The sequence below is a fragment of the Empidonax traillii genome, unplaced genomic scaffold (assembly GCF_003031625.1).
Source record: "Empidonax traillii isolate 1590-97213 ecotype Southwest subspecies unplaced genomic scaffold, ASM303162v1 scaffold581:size401988, whole genome shotgun sequence".
NCBI classification, from domain to species: domain Eukaryota; kingdom Metazoa; phylum Chordata; class Aves; order Passeriformes; family Tyrannidae; genus Empidonax; species Empidonax traillii.
Window position 1 is genome coordinate 161,869 of NW_020955774.1, and position 22,315 is coordinate 184,183.

The 22,315-nt window shown below is 38.7% G+C and overlaps 1 long non-coding RNA gene across 1 annotated transcript; it reads right to left on the reverse strand.

The window, feature by feature from the left end:
• Positions 1 to 7,635: 7,635 nt before the first annotated feature.
• Positions 7,636 to 21,111, reverse strand: LOC114064804. The gene is made up of 3 exons (XR_003572809.1): positions 20,918 to 21,111; positions 20,621 to 20,623; positions 7,636 to 7,648 (listed from the first exon to the last, which is right to left on the reverse strand). It is a non-coding gene; the product is annotated as an uncharacterized LOC114064804 (long non-coding RNA).
• Positions 21,112 to 22,315: the final 1,204 nt, after the last annotated feature.

The window sequence follows — 22,315 nt, forward strand, 5'->3', positions numbered from 1 at the left end:
TAAATTCATAACCACAGCAGAACCTGCTCACCACTGATAAAGTGATGCCCACTTAAGTTTTCAACCCATCTGGAATAATAATATGTACAAGACATCCCCAGCTCAGTTTGTTTTAGTGAGACTATCACTAAATATCAATTAGGAACATTAGTTCTTGTGACATGAAACTCTTTTACTACTCAAAGCAATAAGGAGAGAAAATGTTACAAAAAATCTGCATCTATTGTTAAACGAAATGTGGAGGACCAGCTTGGGCCTCTGAAGGAAAAACTGAATCTATTGAATGTGTACGTATCTCATAATCTTTGTCCAAGTTCCTGATGAAGAAGGGATGGGTAGTTGAGGAGAGAAAAAGCTTGATTAAAAGCTCCAAACTCCAGAAACACTGTTATAAAAGCTAGAAAAAAACCTAGAAGAAGGAGTGGAACAAGACAGAATATGGGCAATAAAAAACCAGGCAGGATGTTAGCATACACAGTAACAGAAACAAAGATCCACAAGGCTTTGGGAGCACAGCCCCTACTCAATGAACAAATTCCTTAGACTGGACACATTTTTTTGGAAGGAGTTTGTATGGCACAAAAATTTCTACTCTCTTCTTGAAGCCCCAAAAACACCAAAACCAAAAAACCACAAACACACACATATACACACACACACAAAATCCAACCAAACAACAAAACACAACAAACCCTGAAGGTATCGACAGCCCAAGTTAAACATGATTCTCAGCCACTAGAAAGTCCCTTGTTATGTGTCCTGAGCAGGTCTTTGCTGAGGAGGTCCTACCCAACTGTGAACCCAGAGGATGAAGCTGAAACCCCACGACATAACTCACTTTTTCCTTGAAGGAATGCCCACTCCAGTGCTGGCAGTCACTTGGCACAGAGAGGGCTGTTTGCAGTGGCAAGACCAGGGGCTGCAGGCAGCAGTGCTTACAGTCAGACCCACATCTCTGTAAGCATTGCTGCCGTGATGGGCATGTCCCACACGGAGCCCCATCAACTTCACCAGACTCCCTCCAAGTGTGGGGTCCCAGCTCTGTGTGGCTGGGGATGCAGAGGCATGAAACAGCAGCACTGTCACAGTGGCCAGCACAGCCCAGCACATAACAAAACAAAGAGAGCCCTCACCCTTCTAGTAAGACAAAAAACCCCAGGGGCTGTAAGACATAAAGAGGGAGAGGGAAGGGGGGAGTAAAAACAATCTTCGAGTAGGAAAACAGGATAAATTCATTGAATAAATTATTTACTGGAATTATTCACTTAGCTTCAATTACAATCTATCCATTCTATCCACCATCTACATTAAATTATAATAAATTATTCTATTATAACTTGGCTTCATGCCTGCTGATTTGCAATAGCTTGTTTTTTCAGAAAATAGAAGTCTGATGCTGTTTAACCTTCCACAGTATTTAGATGTGCACCTGGACATCCCCAAAAGACCGTTTCTTTTTGAGTAACTCAGTCCTTCTGTAAACTAAAGAGAGGGAGGTGAGCATATTATATTTAAATTGCTATCAGAAACTTTGACAACACAAAAAAGACCCAAGATCTCAAAATAATTTTAAAACAAAATATCCTGCTGCTTTCCTGAAGATTTTGGAATACACCCTGTACTGAATACCCAAATGCAATTCTGAGAATATATATGCACTCTCTATCCTTCTGCCATCAGATCTCTCCTAAGAAGATGTTTTTTGACTCTTCTGAATAAAAAAATGTCTTCTTCTCCTTTACCAGACTATCTTTGACATTCTAAAGGGCTGCACTTGAAAATTAATTACAATAGGATGCAGGAAAAGGGGGCAAAAACCCATGAAGGTTGCCTTTTTTTTATGTAATATACAAAAATAAATTTGGTTTCCAGTCACACAGAATGATTACTTGTTAGGAATCCAGATCTGCACTGGGATAAAATGAGCACAGGTCAAACTAAAAGGTCTAGTTATGTTGAAAGAACAGCAGGGGAAATGTGCAGTTAAATAAAGGGTTTGCAAACAAGAGAATACTGCTCACCTTCCTTTCCTCATTCCCGTACTCCTACAATCACTACGCCTATAAACTGAACTGATCAGACAGACACTGAATTTTTAATTCTATATACACTGTAATTTTTACATCTTCCTTGATTTCAGCACAGCATGTAGCATATTACAGATTAAAGCAGGAATAAATAAAGAAAAAGCTGAGCAAAACCCCCTGACTTTTATACATTTAACAGTACTCTGTGAACCAACACTACAAAGCACGAGATAACCAAGGCCTTACGGGTCTGTTTTACCAGGGACAGCTGCAGGAGCAAGAGGATAAGGCCAAATTCTACCCACGTGGGCTATCTGAAGGCACAAGTTAAATCAGCTGGGTGAAAGGGTGGTCACGTTCTGAACAGGATAGGTTGGTTCTATCCCTGGAAAAATGTCAACACAGAAAATAGCAATGCAGAGAAGTTCCACCATAAATTCATATATACATTTCAAGAACCTGAAAGCACCTCGGATGCAGTTACCTCAGATCCCTAATGAAACAAGATCCCACCTTTTCAAATATGCATTTCAGAAAAAAATGCTAGACATCATACCAGTAAGTTTAAACCAACATGAACTTTCTCCCTCAGTCATTTTAGGAGTAGCATGGGGTTTTATTTTGCTAATATTAGCATGTTCTGCTAAGCTAGATGTGCTTTTGTTATCCTGGAAACACACTAGCACTACTTCCATGTAGTTTCACTGCTGATGTCTACTACTATTAAAGGGCAAGCATATACTTCAAAACTGTAATTCACTTAGCTAGTTACCAGAGCCAGCATTATGTGAATAAGCTTGATATATTTCTGTTCCAAAACCTATCAGAAAACAATTTATGGAATCTAATAAATTAAAAATGAATTGTCTCCAGCAACCATATATTTCACAATAAATGCATGTTCTTTGATCACAACTGACTGTGCTGTGTTCTAATTAATTTTTATACAGAAGTTTGCTATTGCCCCCTAAATAGATTTTATACACAAGACTAATCAGCTAACATTTTCAGCTGTGCCTTTGTCTTTTCACCTTCCAACCAAGTTAAAAATTCACAGAATTCAAGTATTTATGGCATAGCTTTCTACCTATAAGACATTTCAGTTTATGGAAGGAAAGACCTATATTTTTCTTTTGCTTTCTTGATCCCAACAGGCACACAATAGAAAGAAATACATGCAGACAGTTTAAGAACTTGCCTCTAGACAACGTGACTGTAGAAATTAATCCCTTTCTAGCTCTCAATTACTTTCTTTCCCAGTGAAAAATACTGGTATTACTCGGTCACTGTGTACCCCCTCCACAATCTTCTGAGACAGGCCTAGAGCCATTTGGTATTGCTGCTTGAAAGGGCAGGGAAGCTGACATGGAGTAGCATTTCTTGTCCAAATCTTCCTCTGTCTTTATGCATTCATGTAGAAAGGTCTAAGGCTCTTTACATGTTTGTGCATAGCACCATCATTGTCTTTGCTTACAAGTAATAAACTATGCCTGTCTACCTGCCATTAATCTCCAAAGGGCAGTACAATGCAAACACCATGAAAGATGTTCTAGTACATTTTATAAACATATAGAAACAAATCTGTATGCTTTGAAAACCAAAATAAAAGAAAGCTTGAGGAAATGAGAAAAGCATCCCATAAATTCCAATGAAGTCCCAATGAGAAAGAGAACAGCAAATTTAGCCTCAGCATCAGGCACCACTACAAAACAAAAAGTTCTTATTGCATACCTCGTGGTCTAGAGACACCAGTAAAGTTGACTGAGTATCTACTTAAGAAAAGGTCAGAAAACTGTCTCTCTAGAGTGGCTTAAGTATGTAAGGATCCAGCCTTGGGATAAAGCCAGATGACCCTTGGAGATCTCTTCCAGCATTTTCCTATGACTCTGTAATAGCGGTTAAGAGGATTTAAAAAATTGGTATTTTAAAAACATTCTTGCTCTGTGGAGACACTCTGGCAAGAGGCATTCTTACACTTTGATCCCGCCTTCCTATAGACTGATATCATAATGAGTAAGTAGGAGCACGCAGAAATTAAACTTTTAGAACATGGGGTGGTGATTTTTTTTTTTTTTCACGTACAGACCTTACAAGACCATTTATGTTAAACGTACAAAAATTAAAATAAATTCCATAATACAGACAGGAAGTCAGTGCAATAGGAACCAAATGGGAGTAATAGGACCCAGGTGGTTGGAATGGGTACAAAAACCCACATAGATGGCCATGTACGGCACAAATTGGAGCCTGGAGATGATTATAACTGAAACCTTCCAAAAGAAAGAATGGCTGTAAATGTTAACTGTATCAATGCAAACATCTTGGTATCTTACCACTGAGGAACAAGTAAGGAGAGAGAGGTGCATAATTTACTTAGCTAATGCAACCTGATGTGTTCATGCTGAAACTATACCATATTAAGGAATATGTTGGTATAGGGCATCATAGGCAGATAATTTTAACCCTTGATTAGGATGAGACCTCAGCATAACAAAAGTGGCAAGATGGAATTTACTTTCAGTTTGTGTCAAGTAACAAACAGCCATACTGCTTCAAAAGCCGCAGGAAAAAAACATCAGTTTAATACAATTAACAATAATAAGCCTGTTATTTGGTACATAAGCTGACAGGGAACACACATTTAAGCTTTAGTAATATAATACAGACTTGGTCATGAAATACTTATTTACTTATTCACCTCTCAATTTATACCAAGGCAGAAGACCATCCTATACCAAAAAAAAAGTCACGTACAAAGCACATCTAACTCATGAACAAGGCTCTCTTGGATGAAAAATAAATACCTTTAAGAGGTCTTTCATTAAAGGAAAGAATATCCACAATATGGCACAAAATGTTAACAACTGGCCTAAGTGAAAGAGGCAAGAAGAATTTCTGGCATTGGATACATAAGGTTAATGCCTTAAAAGAATACAGAGACTGTGAGCCCTGACTAGCCTTGTTGACAGATACACTCAGGGAACTAAGAGCCCATGCCCAGGACTCTGCAGATTTGCATTTTTTAAAGGTGTCCAGCAAAACCTCTGACTCAAGGACAGTGTACTGATTTTAGCACTCTTCCTCTGCTGCAGAAAGATTGAGAAAGTGCACACCACTTTACTTGCTGCACTTTATGAAGCAGTATGATATACTTGGACCTTCTGGGATTCCATGATAGCTCAAGTCTGCCTTTTAGCACTTTCTTTAGGAGGAAGGAGTAATGTTTTTGGCAAAGGAGGGAAAGGGACAAGGAAGACCTTACTGCTGTTTATCATGGTCTGGTCTGAAATCTTTGGAAACACTTTAAATGTATTTGTCCTTGTTGCACACTGATGAAATATCATTTTATTATCAACAGACTAGTGTAACTACCCTACCAAAAAACAGTGAGCCAAAAAATTTAACTTTTAAAGTCCCACGTAAAGTGAAATTTTATTATTCAGAGCTATATTGTCAAAAGAAAAAAACATTATTTTCTCCTACATCACCCCGAGAACAAAAAGATTCAAAGTATATATTATGAGCAGTGTATAGTTGTATAGTATATTGTAGTGCCATTAATTTGAGTATATTTAATTTTTTGTTAATATTTGTGGGTTTTTTGTTTTGTTTTTGTCTTTATTTTTTATTGGTTTTGTTTTGTTTGTTTTTTAATGGGAACCAAAGCCTTTGTGGCAAATAGCATAAGAATAAATATAAAAAAAACCACTGAAAGGGACAGTGAGAAAGCAATCAGAAATTCATAAAATTATACAGACTGTAAACAAGTAAAGAACAAAGCACTCTGAATATTAAAAGCAAGAGAGAAAGTGGAAGCAAAAGTCACTGTGTCAAGGTGCCAACAAAGTTAAGACCAAAAACCAGAGCCCAACACCATCAGATTGACCTATAATCTAAAGGCAAACAATGCAGAGGATTTTTTTTTTTTAATTAGAGGGTTAAAATATGAAGCATCAAAGTTCTGCAAAATAGAAGAACAGAGAAGATGAAGTGAATTCATAAAACACAAAATACATCAACATTGCGGATAAGTAAAATCCATATAAGTCTGGTGCCAGTAACCCAGTCAATACACTTTCTGATGGTAAACAGGCTGAAAGAGGTGGCTGGCCTTTACTGGAGTAAGAAAATAGATCTAAATAAATCCCATGTGAAAAAGAAATTAAAAACATCTGCTAAAGACACAAATGGTTTGTTGGCTGACATCAACAATGGGAAAGCTTCCAGTATATCAGCTCTGGGCTTGCCAGCAGGTGTTGCTGCAATTATTCAGAACAATTAGAGGTGATATTTCCAAAAGCATGGAGATGACAGGGCCAATAAATAAGGCAAGCATGATATTGTCAACAACTGAAATGTAAGCATTTCTCATAAATCTTTTAAGGACCTGTGCAACTAAGTATTTTAAAGCTAGCCACCAAGGCCTCAAATTTTACCAGTCATACTAATGTGAAATGATATCCTCCTCCATGACTGATGCCACTGAAATCCCAAAAACAACCAGATTTCTATGATACTTCCTTTACTAGAGAGTAGAATCTCACCTTGCCAAAGAGAAATATGAGCAAATACACCAGCTAACATTTTCGGATAGCATATATTTGAGTGTATTAATTTATTTTCAATAAGCATGAACTTTTACTGATGTTTACATTCATTATTACTTAGATTAACTAACTTGATTAGCCTCATTAATACTTTTTTTCTTTCCCTTTTTGAAAGATTTCCAGTTTTATATTCTTTCACAACAGCTATGCTTCAGCTTACAAGGCGGCATAAAAACACAGCTCTAATGTTTAGATGTTGGGTTTCTCAATATACCTTCTGAGTATAACTATGCATACAGTATTCTCCAGCTGGGCATACAGGTTAGCAGTACTTTGTAGATCAACACCAAACACAGCACAAACTTACCTAATCCTAAAATCTCCCCTTTTATCCCATTAATGAACTCCATCATGCGCACCCATCATCATCAGGAGTTTCTAGAGAAGGTTCTCAAATTTATGTCTCCATCATGATATGCTCTCCAGACTGATTTAAATTGCATGCTCAATTCATTAATCATTTTAAAATAAAACAGAACTAGCTTTAATTTTTTTAACCATTCACCTTTCTAGCTATCTTGAATAAAAAAAAGTTAAAAAACCTAAAGACATGATATGGCTTGCATCATTTTGAACCATTAAATTACTGCTCATGGAAATCAACCAAGGAGTGTAGTGGCTTCTTCACAGTGAACTGTATCATGACCCTGCGTCCCTTCATTTGCTGTCTTTCTATTAGTTTTACGGCTGACTTCAGTGGACTCTGTCAAAAGCAAAACTCTCTGTCATTTCCATCATGCCCTGCATTTCATGGAAAACCTGAACTGAAAAGAGATAGCAACTTTTACTTCATTTGAGTTAGAGAGATAAGCTGATGGCTCATGGCAAATATGCCTGCTTATTTCAAAGTTGTATTACAGAGACATCATCCAGATGCCCAGCCCAGCTCAGCCTCAGGACCAAGTCAGTCCCTTCTCCCAGGTATGTTTTACAAAGTACTAACTGATTCAGTGCAGGTGAAGTAACCACACTGCAGTTCATGTTTCTTTTTTATAATATGCTTCCAGATGAAAGCTAATTACATGCTCAAATCACTTACTCTGAGATTGAGTGGCACCAATTGCTTGCATGCTCAGAATAAGTTACTTAGCACACTCTCAGCTTTCATCTTAAAAACCTGCATGTTGCTGTTTCCCTACAGGAAAAAAGCATTCATGGAGACTTCCAAAATCTTCTCAGGATACAAATTGCCATTTAGGTGTTGGATGTTACTTTATTCTAGAGAGCTCTGAGGGTGGAAAAATTTAAGATGCTGATAACTGCCAGAAATACTAGAAAACTCCATGAGAGAAATAAGCCCTCATAGTGCAAGTATAGGAAGAAAAGTGGTTTCACAGAAGGATGCAATGAAAAATAAGTATTTGTCTTACAGAGAACATTTTCTTAATCTACAAGTTTAAAAAAAAAAAAAAAACTACCCAAAAAACCAACAAGAAGTGGTTCTTCTAACAGCCTGCTTTACAAACCACACCTGGAGCCTGACCTGAAGTTGTGCTGCATGCTCTCTGGCTCATGTTGGAAAGCAATTAACAACTGTGTTGACAATCAACAAACCAGAATAGAATCCAGCTCATTTTCTCATACCACTTTAGACCAGATAACAGTAAAAAGTCATCAGCTTTTTTTTTTTTTTTTTTTTTTTTTTTTTACTAAAGAAAGCAGATATATTTTGCAAGAGAGATAGATTTTGGATGTCTGGAGATGGATGATAGCATTTGTACATTGTCATTTCCTGACCACATGTGCATTTTACAAACAATTCCCCTATTCCACAGCATCTTGGCTGGACTTCTTAAAAACTAGAGAAGTGACTGCATTTGAAATAGAACCCCTTTCCAGTCCCATCCAATGGGTATGAGATTTCCTTTCCTCAAAATATTCTAAAAGGCTGCAGAAAACTCTTTGCCTAGTGAGAGATGCACAGCTGCTCTTTGTGATTTCAGAAAAGGAGTTAGCACCTGCCATTTGATACCTACCCTAATATCAGGAAATAGGAAACATTTTTTTTTTTCTAACTGGTATAATATAAAAATCTTATACCATACATGCAAGAGTAATCCTTTCAAATTCATTCTGTTATCATGCTGAGAAAACATGGTATAAAAGCTACTCTCAAACCCATGGTGACCCTGTGCACTATGTGTGGAGGAGTCAAGCAGTGTGGAAAAGGAACAGAGATGAACTTCAGCTGGAGCTTAACATGGCCCCATTCTTAGTGGCACAAGGTAGCCAAAGGTCACAGTCTACTAAAGCCACCAGAACTGCAACACTACAAATGCACCACACTTATTAGACCTGCACTTTTCAGCACAAGGAGAAAGGAGTTATCTCAAGTCAAAAATGTCCCAAGTGACAGGCATGGCACAGAATCTCACCTCACGCACTCATCTCCACAGGCACCAGGACCCCCAGGGCAGCTGATGCCTAACCCTCGTGGCTCAAATGGGCTGCCGGTCAACTGCACCTACCATGAACCAGCCCCCAAATTTGCTGGCCATGAGACAGTGCCGACAGAATTGGTTTCCTCCATGCCAAGGCTCTGGGCAGGGCTCTGGGCAAAAGCTGGGCAGCCCAGCTCTAGGGCAACCCAGACCAGGTTGCGGTGCACTTGCCACCACTCTTAGTGCATCAAGAACAAGAGTACTTTAGCACACACAAAAAAATTAATTAGCAAGAGAAAGGGTTACAAGCTCCATAATTCACAGGTCCCACATTAATGATTAGCTAAGTGAACTAGCTGCCCAGTTGGTAATTTGATTTGTTGGAAGGGAAAAGGCACTCTACGGACCTTGAAAGGTTTTAGCAGAACTGCGTGTCCCAGGTCACCCTGCTTCCCCCTGCCTTCATCATCTCATTGTCAAGCTCAATTTGCCAGCAAGGTCCTGACAATAAACAGAAAGATAGATTTCAAGACTGGTAGGCAAACTCTTGGTGAATGTCTTCATGAGCCATTGTAGTGATGAAATGAAGGAGATGTAGGGATGGAAAGGGTTGGGCGCTTTGTTTTGTTTAGCAAATGGCATGCTGTTATTCAATTATCACCCTTCATTTATTTTACCTTGATCATTAATACTTCATTTGTGCCCATGCTGCTAAAAGTAAGCAGAAAAACATTCCTGAGAAGTTGAAGGATATTATTTATTGCTTAGGGGGAGAAACAAATGGTCTGCTCACTGTCCAGATATTGACATGTAATTTTCCAAGTCAAAGCACTGGGACAATGTGCTTGTTAATTAAAAATCACACTTTACACTTACGTTTTCTCAGGTGGGATGAAATACAGTAAATAACTACAATTCACTGGCTTACTTTAATTTTTATAGAAACCATGGTCCCACTTCAGTGCCCTGGCACATAGTGCAAAGTCTAAGTAAAGGGTATTCTGACCTTAAGAGACATTTCAAACATATGGCCTGTGGGCCAAGTAGCAACGTAGGCCACAAAGTATATTAAAAAAATCAGACTATTTTGTCCTCTGCTGCAAGAAATGCATTCTTGAGTGCCAGTTTGACAAAGGAAGCAACAGGCTGAAGACTTTCAAATTGCACCTTAGAACACAAGAGTAGTTGCCTGATCCCTCCTCTTCATGGTCACTGTTTGAAGCATTTTTTTTCTGAGGTCATCCATGTTAAAGTCTGCCTCTTTTCCAACATTAAAAAGAGCATCTTAACTAAAAAGCACATTAAAAACTCCATCTCTTTTCCCAAATCCTTCTTTCTGTACAGTCAGGGAGGTTCTGTGAATTTGTAACAACTCCTAAAGTACAAGAATGTCAAAGCTCAGTTGGTTAGAGCATGGTGCTAATATCACCAAGGTTGTGGGTTTGATCCCCATATAGGCCATTCACTTAAAAGTTGGACTCAGTGATCCTCATGGGCCCCTTCCAACTCAAAATATTATTTCAAATCCTTCTGTGAAACTATTTCAAGATGCTTCTGGGACTATCAGTACTCCGTAGTTTAACTCTGAATCACAGAGTAGTGGTTAGCAATAGCAATATATATATTTTAACACAAATATTAAAAATTACAAAGAAATTGGAAACAGCATCAGTAGACAAAAAAAAAATGTTTTTAAATGGCATGAAAACTTGAGCTTTCTTATGCTGTAAGTACTCTCATATCATGTCATAGACTAAGATGAACTTGAAAGGACTGTTCACACTGCAAGGGCTATTTCTAGACTGGTATTAACAAGCGACCACATGCAATTCTCTGCATTCTTGGTTTGCCTAAATGAGCACCGGTTAAGAGACTAAGTCTTGCTCAAATAAAACTGGACTTCCTGTGTGCAGGGAAAGCAATAAAGGTCAGTGATCAAGGGACTTAGTACCCAAAAATACAATGTTCTGTAAATTTACACGCTACTGAATGTGCACCTGCCCTCAGGATAAGCAGCATTTCCCTAGGATATTAAATACTCATGGTGTATCTACATATAGTGTTGTTGATATAACCACTTTAACTGAGGTTTTCTCACATATAGGTGAAATTCAATAGTAAGCAGCACTTGGTAGTGATTTGCAAATACAAATCTAACTGAAAAATCCAATATTCATTACCTATTCAAGGACTAAATTCCAATGCCAGTTCAGTTTTAAATACTCATTTACAGCATGCCACTAACATTGCTGTGTGGGACACCTACAGGCAAGGTTCAAACACTCTGATTAGAAAAGCTTTTGAGGTTAGGAAAATAATACTCCCAGTCATAAGTTTAAAGGTGGAAAGGAATAGAAAAGTCAAAATCACTTCTGCGAGAGATGGGAGCCAAAGAAGAGTTTTCTTAAAGATGGAAAGAGCACTGACTCCCAAAACAAAAATGCTTTTCTTTGCTTGTGTAAGCACTCAAGTTTATCATTAAAAAACCCGAAGAGCTCCCAAAGTCATCATCAGCAAGCTATGGCAATGACAGGATGCAAGTGTCACTCTTCTGAAATTGAAAAGTATCACAATTCAAACTGGCATAACAAAATAAATTTATGTGGGTTTTCCCATCTCTGCGCAGGAACACGAATATTTAAAAAAGAACAAAACAATGCAGGGGAAGCCATCCTGAAGATGAAAACAATTACTGCTAAGTTTATTACTAGGAAAGAGTTTGCCCCAAGATGATGGGAAATGGAAAGGAGTATTGAATGGAAAGGAGTATTAAAAAACAAACAAACAAACAAAAAATCAAAACAAAACCAAAAACATAAAACCCAAACAGAGATTTTACTCTTCAGTCTCTTGAAACCAAGATATTTGAAAAAGATTTCCTCAAAAATCAGAGAGGGAAAGAAAGAATACCTAACAGCCTGCTCTGAATTGCAGAATTTGCACACAAAAATTAGTATTTCTTAAGAGACATCACAAAACATAGAATGACTCAACAGCCCAGACATTAGAAGAGTCACTTACAATATGGGAGATCCAGGTCTGAGTCCTCAGTCCAATAAGCATCTCAGTATGTATACAAAGAGAAATAGCCTCAGTGGAGAGGCTTGAAGTGCTCAGCTACAACGTGGGAAATGAGGCCCCACATCTCTGCCCTGAATCAGACAAACCCATGAGATTAGACTTGAATCCTTCACAACCCACATATGGGCTCTCTGCACTATGTATTGGCCATTTAATATAATGGTCTTTGTACTTCTGGTCCTGACTAGAAACGAATTCCTACATCCAAGACAGTTTTCAAAAATAAATTTTCTTCTAAACTGATATGTTATAAACTGATCTCCCATAATGGCATACCATTATTAGGACTAACATCAAAAATCATGCTCTGCACTCTCCCCGCCCTGATAAAATCCCCAGGCACTACCTATCTTATTTGTCCATTGTAACAGCTCCAAAGGACTTTCTTTAACTAAGGAATGCATCTACTTTTATGGCATTACCTTTACACGTACATATGCATTTTTGTTGGTTTTTATTGTTTGGTTTTGTGAGGTTTTTTTAAGTCTTACTTTTTTCACACACCACTCTTTTTTTTTTCTTTCTTTTTTTTTTTTTTTTAAACTATGCCATAATTTCATTTTCCCTACAAATGCAGAGCATGAATTATGCTGTTATGTCAACCTGACTATTCTGGTGGGGACTTCTCAAATGGAACATGAGAGCAAGATAAATAGCAAGAAAGCACAACAAGAAAGCAAACATCCCAGTTTATAACATCCCTGGACATGCAGTTGCAAAAGCTAAAGTTACACAATGAGTTTCAAGCTCCAGAATGACTTACAAAGGGGCAGGCTGGCTTCTGACATTCAAAAAGTAAAGATAAGCCACATCCAACCCCAAACACAACATGGTTGCCAAGAGACAGAGTCATGCCCACTAACATATTTTTATATCTATACTCCTGCTCCAATTATTGATGGGGGAGGGGGGCATCAGAAAGAGTGTTATCCCTACTGTCCTTTCCTATGAAGCCTTTCTATCCATCAGTCTTGTAAAGCCTCTGGAGGACAACTTCAGCCTCTCTCATCCGGGGAGTTCCTCCCATCCTAGTGGTAACTACTGACAACCCTCCCAGGCATGTCAAGAATAGTCAAAAAGCCCCAACATTAACCCCTGCAACACCCAATGCTGTTACAACTCCTACAGACACAAGTGCTAAAGAGGCAGCGTGTGACTTTTCTCACCCCAGCCCCAGCAGGTAATTGGACTTTCCATGGATAATCCCAGCAATCAGAGAGAAAATCTCTGCCTCCAGCATGACCCATTAGCACAGAGTTCACTGATCAGTAGGTTAACATGCCATTAAAGCATCACTCTGTGGGGCTTAGGAAGGGTCAAGAAAACTCCACCACAAAGAACAAAAAGTACCTACAGAGCTAATATGTGGTTATATCAAGATCTTCAAGGACGGGTCAAATTCAGCTCAGAGGCTACCCTCTTCCCTGGGGGGAGACCAGCAATGTCTATAATCCTGACATTTTCTCCACATTTTCCCTTCAACGTCCCTTTAATTTACAACATAGAAAATGTTTTACTATATTGTATGGGAAAGCAAACAACCTATCTCATTGTAAGGTCAGATGGATACCATTCTGCATTAGCTACTTTATGACACTGTACACACTTGCACTTTGCGGTCCTTGGTCATCAATGAGAGACCTTTTTTCACCTATTTACCAACAGGTAAGCCACATCTACCCAGGGTAAAGACATATACACAGAGGCAGTTACTGAAGAACAGTTTATGCTCTCTAAGGATCGTGCAGTTTTGGCAATGGTAAATCAATTGTATGGCACAGTAATAGTAAAGTACAGTAAAAGTAAAATCTGTCAAGGCTGTGATCAACTGGGAATGTACAGTCACAACACTGAAACTCTTGAGGATGTGGACTAATGCTTTGTATTCTACTGTGTCCAAATACACTGTGCTAAATCCCTTTTTAACAACTATACTTCCTCTTATTTCTTATTGGTTGCACTTTGGCCAAGGTACTAGGCAGAACATTCACATAACCTTCAAACAGAAGCACAGATAAATTCGGGTAAGGAAAAGGGAAAAAATAGGAGGTTTCTTCTTGCATTTATCATTTATTTATAAACCTCAAAGAGATGTGACAGTGCTGTTCTCTATAAAATTCACTAGTTATAAGGCAGCTCAGTCTTTATAGTCTTTTATTTTTTCGATGTCCATATACTGGAATAGCTCTGTAATGAGAGAATTTCCCAGCAGATTAGTTTATTAGTGTTAATTGTCCATTTACTATACATTTGTCTTACCTTTTGCATTTCCCAGTGTAGACTGTTAGTGTTTCTAGTGTTCATGAAAGCAGTGTCTAATCAAAATGTGAAATATATAATACACATCGAAAATAATGATCATCATGATCTTTTAATATAGACATGTTTTCCTACATATTCCTGTACAGGCTGTTTTCTTACCTGGAAAACACCACTGTTCTTGTCCTTTACTTGCAAAGTCTTAAACGGGTGGATAGAGGCTTACCTTACATACCCTGTGCGTGCAAAACATTGGTGTTAACAAGTAAAGCTAAGGATCTAACGTGAGCCCTGTCTTGCACTTCCTTTTATTTGTTAGTTTGAGCCTCAAGCTTAAAGTTAGTTCAACAGACTTTTGTTTTCAACACATATTCAGTATGTGTCTAACACCCTCTGAAGTTGCAAGCCACCCTCCCACTCACCCCCAAAAATCTTCAACCACTGCCAAAGTCTGTATTTTCTTAACTTAAAGAAGTAATTCCAGGGCTGTCAACTGATAAATTTCATTCAGGGAAACGCTGTGTTCTTTAAGCAACACATTAACCTTCTCTGAGCTAACCACAGTAAACATCAATGTCGAATTGTACAGATTTCACATGTTGCTGCCAGGAGAGAGTTTTAGAAGAATTATCCCCTTTTTAGGTAACCTGGCTTTTAAAATTACACCCTAGAATACGCAAACAAAAAAGACTAATGAACTCAGCAGCCTGTAGGTACTGAGGAGGCTGTTGAAAAAGATACTGTGAGCAATGGAAAAAGGTTCATTTTTCAAAACCTGTAGGGAGCTGCCTGTATGAAGGTAGGCGAGCAAGAATCTCTCTTTCATTTTGGTTATAACAGTTTGCTGTAAACAATCATTTCCCCTCTGTTATCAGGGAATATCCTGCAGGGGTGTGTGTTCTATGTCACCTTGACCAATTCATGAAGGAAGGGGAATTTTTCTCTCCTAATAACCCACTCACCTCCCCACCTTTTAAAAAATTATTTATTTTTTAAACTGAACTACGCAATTCCATTAACTGCTGTCCTGCTCCTCATAGAAAGACTGAGCATTGACCCTGACTGCTAATACAACAGCAGACAAAAATTTGAGTCAAACTTTTTTCTTGTTTTCTGCTACTAATAGCATGGCACATAAGACAGCAGACTTGCCATGCAAGTACAAACAGCTATACATCAAGAACCAGATGCTTTACGCCACAACCTAGATGTTACTATGAGACAGGATTTTAAATGACCCACACTACTTTCAGTAGTGGAAGTAGTGTGTATTTCTTTTCTGATGCTGACTGACCTTTTCAAGCATGTTGCTAAATGAAGAAACCACACGATATCCCTCTGTAACTGTATACAAAATCCCCTCAAGCAGAACATCTTTACGCAAAAGACACACTACGCCTCAGTTACAACACCGAGCTCTCGATGCAGCGTCCTCAAAGGGCAGTAAGCTGGCTGGGACACTGGAGGTAAAAGTGATACTGAATCAATTACTTACCCCCAAATGTCTTGTTTTAAATCTGTTGCTTCCACCTGGTCATAACGTGAAGCAGGACTGCTATGGTTCAGAGAGAAGATTAAACTCAAAAAGAGGATTTTATTTAATGTTGCTTAAATAACAGGAACCTGAAATAAAATTGCTCTCAGTTCAGCCAAGATTTTTCTCGCACTCACTCTCTGTCTCTCTCTCCAGGACTGCTACGTAGTGGTCTATAAATACTGGCCCCAACACTTGCTCAGTGCTTTCCTTGCCGATGGCACAGGTCGGTGTTACTGTACACCACCGGCATGGCTCAGATGAAGTTCTCAGCTGCTCAGACAAAGCCATGGACTGCCTCCCCACCCCGCCTGCCTGGAAATACCATGCTGCTGCCAGAGTTACAGATGCTGTGGGCCTTTTCTGCAGGCACAGAAGGGTAATTATGAGGCTCGTCTAAAGAAAAAAAAAAAAAAAAAAAGACAAGTTCTTCAAATTGAAGACAGTGTATGCTTGTCACAGAATTCACACAAGAGCATTAAGATTATATGGCTATTCACAGAGGAATGAAGAATACATATTAACATTGCATCTCAACATTTCTGTCAGTGGTCAGGTATTAGGCACCCAAATCCATATTTGCTAACTATGCACAGCATAATAGTAAACATGAGACATCACAAGTGGCAGGAATCCACAGTTCTGCCCTGCAATAAATAAGAGTTTTAAAGTTTAAAAAGACTTCCAAAAAACAGGATCACATCTCAGTGAAACCCCTGAGAAACTGGGTTGGATGTTGAGATCCTTGAAACAAACTAAGGGGAACTGAAAAGAAGATGGCAAGATCAGTGCAAACAACTATGTATTTGATGCATGCCCTAAGTGTACACCATGGGACAGGCACCACAAATGCAGATAAATGTCCTGCCTTTCATCAATACGTTAGGTGGCATACCTGGGAGTTTTTGCCCAAGTAAAATAGAAAACACATCATAACTGCATTAACACTAAGAACTACAGGAGTTTATTTTAAAACGGGTGTCTTTTTGAGCTAGCTTATGACCATGAAATTCTCTTTGCCCTCTGCACTTTCCCCAGGACAATATCTATACATAAATCCCAGTCTGTTCCAAGGTTTAAAGGACCATCAAGCTTGTGTGATTAGACAATACAGTTTGTGTAGCTGCTGGCACAGCCTGGCATAATGCAGGCTGGCATAATAACCCCTGCACACTTTTGAGTTCACCACTGAGGTCATGGCCAGTGCTTATTCATCCATTTGCAGCTCTGTCAAGGGAAAAAGTTTTTAAATATGTTTGGAACAAAACAGAAATTTCGTTTCCTGCATTTAAATGGAAATATATGTTAAGTCTTACTGCTTTACTTCCATTACTGTCATCAACAACAGCTTTTGGAAGTGCTTTTTAGTACCTCGTTCACATAGTTAAGGCTTTCGTTCTTTCATACAATTTATTTATCTTTACTGCACAGCTTGAAAAACTAAGATGATCATTAGTAACACACCACTACTGAAGCTGACTTTATTGAAATGGATACTCTCTATAAGACCTTGGTTTAGAGAAGCTTGTCACTTATGCCAGAGAAACTTTTTGTATTTAAATGAAAATATATTTTGATGACATGGGTAATTGCTAAGCCTTGGTGAACTGCCAGATGCAAAGTCTTCTAAATTAATTTACTCATTACAAGTTTCTCAGTCATAAAGCTCCTGCACATAGCTCTCATCCTCAGTGATGTACACGACAGTTTCATAATATCATTCCATCAAACTTTTTTAGCTGCCACAAATAAATCCTTGAAAAACTAGAAACCGCAGTGGTTTAACAAAACTAAGCAATCAATTGAAGTTTTTATCATAGCTTGATGTGCAGTATAGTGCCAAAAACTTATTCTTGGACATTTACAGCTGTAAAATTATCTTAGATTTTTTTTTTTAATTATACAGGAGAAGCTGATAATTTTAATGAAACATACACACTCCTGTAATTCTGTAACAAATATGCAGCATCACTTCACCATACCACATCACTATCACACCACACAAAAGCAAAAGAAGACGTGTGAACAACAGCAAGAGAAGGATACCACAACTAGACCTGTAGTGTAGACCTATTAGTGAAGGCTAATTTTATAAAAATGTGTCTATTTGGCAATACACATGCAGAGGAGTTACATCACAGGTGACAAAGCACACAAGACCAGCATCACTGACTTCAAATCATACAAGGACAGTGAGTTGACAAAAAGTACAAACTTAGCATGCTGGAAAAGTCTGACAGCACTGAGAAGATGACTGCTGGAGAAAGGCAAAAGAGGAGCAGCAATTTTTGGTCCTTTCCTACTGGGAAACTAGTAGGTCCTTTCCTACTCCGATCACTGCAGTTGATGGGACAAACCATGATGTCCAAAGTTAAATATGTGCAAGGTTAAGCTGAATCACAGCCTGCACTTTGTGAGAGAAGAATGATAGCTCAAGAAAAATGAGAATGCATTACTACTGCTTTTTTTCTTGCATTTTGCATAACCAGCAATTCTAGAGTTTGATAATGAGACAGTTACTACATCACTTAACCTCAAAGTCTTTAACTGCAAACTGGTTAACTCTAAATCTAGAACTAACACTAATATTAATCCAGGGTAACAGGCTTACTTGAAATATGACAACACTATAGTAAATTTTAAAAAGCTATTGTAGTTAAGTAAAATAATCCCCATGGGACACAAAATGACTTTTTAGCAAGATGAATAATATCAAAAAGTTTCACAGTCATCTAGACTGACTTACAGAAAGGAAAAACCTGCTGAATGAAGTAACTTGAAAAAAAGAAAACCAGTAGTGTCAACAATTCAAATTATTTGGACAAAAAAGAAAGGAATGCATCCACCAGTAAGGAAAAATTATTTCCAGTAACCCCATAAAACTGACAGATTGTGGCAGACACTAAAACTCAAATTGTGTCCAGAAGCCTGGATTTCTGCAACTATAAACCAGTTTAAATACTGAAAAATATTCCAAATATTCTGTGTATTTTTAAAAGCATCTCATTCTATTTTCTTTCATTACATCAGTTATGATACAGTAAGTCAAGCCAAAAGTTCTGAAACCACAAAATAGCTTTAAAGGTCTGCAAGATTATTTTTAAATCTTTTGAAAACTATATTAACATATTGTGCCTTAACAAACATTCAAACACCTTATATAAAATTTCATTACCATATGAAAATCTCCATCTGTGTCTTATGGTACATTGTGGTTTTATTCCATATAATGAATGAGTGGATTTTATCCTTGATTAAATGAAGACTTCTTCCTCAGCTATTCCTGCCAAATAGGGGAAAAAAGTCTATGCTAAAAGCCAAATGTAGATTATAAATTGATCCCATAGGTTTAAAAGCCTGTGAGGCTTGCAGACCTAAATCTGTTCTACTGACAGCAGACTTGTTTTTCTACCTCTCTACTGAGCATTTTCACAGAGGATATCTCCTGTATTAGTCACAAGTAGCTTAAAAGTTACATTTCAGACATTATACAAAGTAATTGCATGTTTATTTGCTTCCATCTGTGTAATGGCTATGTTTTCATTCTTAGAAAGATTCATGTCTGTCTTGGAGCAAGAAATGGGCCAAGGAAAGTAAGAGACAGACATGGCTGAGTGGGAACCTGCTGGCCATAGGAAAGGAAAAGAAGCAAATTCACAAGCAGTGGAAACAAGGACAGGTTACCTGGGAAGAGTATAGAGACGAATTTCTGTTGTGTTGGGATGGGGTGAGGAAGGCCAAGGCAAAGCTGGAACTGAACTTGGCAAAGAACTCAAAGAATAACAGGGGCTTCTAGGTATTTTAATCAGAAAAAAAATATCTAAGAAGGTGTATCCCTCCCAGTAAACAAAGCTGGAAAATTGGTAATGAGGGAGAAGGAGAAGGCTGAGGTACTCAACAACATTTTAGCCATAGTCTTCAATGGCAACCTCTCTTTCCACACCTGTCAAGTGGATGGACAGCAGGATGGGGACTGGGGGAGCAAAGTGCTTCCCACTGTGAGTAAAGATAGGGTTTGTGACCACCTGAGGAACTTGAGTGTACATAAAAGTTTATGGAACCTGATGAAATGTACTCCAGAGTCCTGAGCAAATTGGCTGATGTGATAGCTAAGCTGATGTGATTAGAAAAGTCATGGCAGTCAGGTGAAGTCCCAGGTGACTGAAAAAAGGGAAACTTTGTACCCGTCTTTAAGGAGGGTAGAAAGAAGGGCCTAGGAACTACTAACCTGTCAGTCTCACCTCTGTGCCTGGCAAGATCACAGAACAGATCCTCCTAGAAGCTATGCTAAGGCACATGAAGGACAGGAGAGCCAGTATGGTTTCAACAAGATCCTGCCTGACCACACTGAGATGGGGTGACCCATCAGTTGACAAGGGAAGGGCGACAGATGTCATTTATCTGGACTTCTGTAAAGCCTTTGACAGGGTCCCCATAACATGATTCTCTCTAAATTAGAGAAAGATGGATTTTATGAGTGAACTGTTAGAAGAATGAGGATGGACAGTTGTGTCCAAAGGGTAGTGGACAATGGCTCAGAGTCCCAATGGACATCAGTGATAAGTGATATCCCTCAGGGGTCTGTATTGGGACCAATGTTATTTCGTATCTTCATTAATAACACAGACAAAGGGATCAAGTGCACACTAAGCAAGTTGGCAGATGACACCAAGGTGGATGGTATGTTTGACAACTCCTGAAGGATGGGTTACCATCCAGAGGGACCTGGACAAGCTCAAAAAGCGGGCTCATGGGAATTTTATATAGTTTAACAGGACAAATTGTAAGGAGCTGCACCTGGGTGAGGGCAAACCCCAGTATCAATACAGGCTGAGGACTGAATAGGTTAAGAGCAGCCCTTCTAAGAAGGACTTGGGGGTGCTGGTGGATGAGAGGCTGGACATGACCCAGCATTGTGCACTTGCAGCCCAGAAAGCCAATGGTATCCTGGGCTGCATCAAAAGCAGTGTGGGCAGCAGATCAAGGGAGGTGATTCTGCCCCCCTACTTCACTCTGGTGAGACCCCACATGGAATGCTGCATCCACCTCTGGGTCCTCAGCACAGAAAGGACATGGGCCTGTTGGAGTGAGTCCAGAGGAGGGCCACCAAGATGATCAGAGGGATGGAGCACCTCTCCTATGATGAAAGGCTGGGAGAATTCAGATTGCTCAGCTTGGAAAGGAGAAGGCTTCAGGGTGACTGAATTGTGGCCTTCTAGTACCTGAAGATGAAGAGAGACTATTTACAAGAGCATGTTGTGACAGGACAAGAGGGAATGTCTTTAAAAAGAGAGTAGGTTTAGATTAGATATTAGGAAGAAATTCTTCACTGTGAGAAAAGTGAGGTTGCCTCATCCCTGCAGGTGTTCAAGGCTCTGAGCAACCTGGTCTAATGAAAGGTGTCCCTGCCCACAGCAGGGATGTTGGACCTTGATGGTTTTTGAGGCCCCTTTCAACTCAAGCCATTCTCTGACTTTATGTACTATCAGCAGTTGCCTCTATTTCTACTTTGGGAAACACTGTTCTTGCTGCTTGGCAGACGTATGATCACTGAATGAAGGTGGGCACTAGAAAGAAAACTGGATAATAAGGGATTCTGATTTTTTATTCCATAGTTAGAGACCCTGAACTTTAACACCTTCGTTAGTTAGAGAAACTAACTTTCATTACAGATATCAGATGAGAAGCTCAGTAAGCTCACAATAATTCCTACTGATCATAAAAGGACGACTGTATGGCCCATCTGTTTTCCCATAAATCTACAGTCTTAAAACTAAAAGGAAACAGCGAACAGGCTAAAAAATGAGCATGTAATTTCACACTGCCCTGTGTCTTGTCTTGTCTCTACAATGCCAGGAAACACACTAAAATATATCAAAGCTAATGGCAGTATTCTTTACAGAGGAAGAAAGTACTACAATAAAGAACACAAAGGCCATATAGCCTTCTATAGTAATCAAATATAAAAGACCTAAAAAGAGGCATTGCTTCATTTGACTTCAGTGTAGAGTTGGAAAGTTTTAGGTTGTTTCAGAATTTAGTCTCTCTAGCAAGGGAGTGTAAAGTACAAAACTAATATTGTACACCATGACCATCATCTTCTTGCATTTTTTCAGGGGTCAACACCCATCTGAAGGCTTGTGTTGCATTACAGAAACTTATTGCCAGATTCCAACATCTCAGTTTTGTATGCAAATTAATCAGTACAAGATAGATAATTTGAATTATTTTGAGTCTATGTCCATTTCCTCACTCTGATTTTCTTTTTTCTTCTAACCTCTGAATTTCACCTAAAATTAGAAATGTAAGGCATCCTATGAAAACATCACAGAATTTTTTTCTGGATAGGCAGTATTTACATTTCTTAAAGAATGAAATTAACTGAATATGTATAGATTGGAATAAGGTATTGTGTGTCACACACTG